At 34.4% G+C, this 2,032-nt stretch overlaps 1 long non-coding RNA gene across 1 annotated transcript; it reads right to left on the bottom strand.

Moving 5' to 3' along the window:
- LOC125614634 lies at nucleotides 1–1,541 on the bottom strand. Its single transcript, XR_007345206.1, has 2 exons — nucleotides 832–1,541; nucleotides 1–30 (listed from the first exon to the last, which is right to left on the bottom strand). It is a non-coding gene; the product is annotated as an uncharacterized LOC125614634 (long non-coding RNA).
- Nucleotides 1,542–2,032: the final 491 nt, after the last annotated feature.

Raw genomic sequence — 2,032 nt, 5'->3', positions numbered from 1 at the left:
TTGTTTCTTCTTGCCACACTTCATTAATAACTACACAGGAAAAAATACAAGATGAAAGGTAACAATTAATAGTTACTATGTGCTCAGCACAAAATCTGTCTCCACAGGTCTAAGCTAGAATACTTGTGGCCAAAAAAAGAAGAAATAAAGAAAAAGTCAACCTTCTGAAGTGCTTTCTTATAACAAAGTAAAACAATCCAAGATTTGTTTAGAGTGTAGGAGAACAGACTTTGGACAGGAATTCTTTTCATTCTTTGTACTATATAAAGCAATCTGTCAGAGATAAGAGATCAAGTCATATAACATGTTAATAAGGACTCCGGAAGAAAGAATGATTCATTCAATCTAAAAACTGGTTTGAAACTATTGGCTGATTATCCCACTCAGGGTTTCCATAACTAGGATGGGGGAAGGAGGGTGGAAATCAAAATCATTAGGCTGCTTTTCACTGCCACAAGGAAGAGCATAAGAATTTTGTTAATGTTTTAATGTAATTTTCAAATTTTTTTACTTAACCTAAACATAATAAAACCTTGGGGAAAGAAAGTATCTGAGAGGATATTTTAAGTAAAAAATATGCATGCAAAACATCTCAGATTTGAACCTCTGCCAGCTGATAGGACAAAAGTCAGTGTTCAAGAGTTTTTTAACACTGATGTATTTGTTAAAGATAATAGACTTCTGTTAAAATGTGATATAAATGGCTTTAATACATAGTACGCTCTTTCTCAGCACTTTGAATAAATTCTAATAAAGGTCAAGACTGAAACATTTTAAATAACTTATTTGAAGTTAGTCTTCTATTTCTTACTTTACTCATCTGTAGCTTACCTTGTGGAGACAAGGTTGCAGAGATATTCACACACAGGGAGTTAGCAGGCTTTAAGCTCATATTTTCCAATAGGTCTTCCAAACTGTCCGATTTGATATCAGATGACTTAAACAATGCATCTGCATAACTAAAATCAAATGTGGTATACCCACAGAAACATTTCAGTATTTCAGAACAAAGTTTCTAGCACGTTCACAACAAATATGCAATAAATGCAAATCCTAAGGGTTGAGTAAAATAAAATTAAAAAAATACCTCCTTGGGGCTGGGGTTGTGGCTCAGTGGTAGAGCACTTGTCTAGCATGTGTGAGGCACTGGGTTCAATTCTCAGCACCACATATAAATAAATAAATAAAATAAAAAGTCCATGAACAATTAATAAAAATGTTTTTTAAAAATACCTTCTTTCTCAAGCCTGAAATATGTATACTCTATGAAATTCTTTGGATATGATTCAATGACTAAAATTTTAGTCACCAATTTTAAAACATAATAAAATATAACTGGAATCATTATGCTGTTTTAATTAGTTATCTTTATTTCTGGGAATTCTTCAGTGGATAGTGCTCATTATTTTCCAAATATAGAGCTACAATATGTTACCTGTAATTCTGAAATCGAAACTTTTAAAAATCAAAAGCCTGCCAAGCATGGTGGTACACACCTTTAATCCCAGCAGCTCAGGAAGCTAAGGCAGGAGGACTCAAGTTCAAAGGCAGCCTCAGCAATTTAGTGAGACCCCTAGCAACTTAGTGAGACCCCATCTCAAAATAAAAAAGGCTGGGGATGGGCACAGTGGTTAAGTGCCCCTGTTCAATCCCCAGTACCAAAAAAAAAATTTAAAAAAATTCCTAAAATCTCCGAAGTTCCTAAACATGTCTGACCCAGTGGTCTCAAAAAAAGCATATGGACTGCATCCAAAAAGTGGGGCCCCACCTCATATTTCCTTTTTGTATACAGAGGTAAACGATATAATGTTTTAGATACAGAGGCAAAAAAAATATCTGAAAGTAAACTCTGACTTTAGGTCAGATCTGAATCATGAGAGCTTCAAATTACACTGAAACCTCTGCAGTTTAGCTGAGAATACAAGGGAAAGGTAAAACTGTTGTACTTCATAACTAAGTTCATTATGTATTCAGCCACTGGGTTCTACAATTCTGATCTTCCCAGTCTCTTTAAATGAACCTCTCTTTACCC

The sequence above is a fragment of the Marmota marmota genome, unplaced genomic scaffold, assembly GCF_001458135.2.
Source record: "Marmota marmota marmota unplaced genomic scaffold, marMar, whole genome shotgun sequence".
Lineage (NCBI taxonomy): Eukaryota > Metazoa > Chordata > Mammalia > Rodentia > Sciuridae > Marmota > Marmota marmota.
This window is presented reverse-complemented; position numbering and strand designations above follow the sequence as displayed.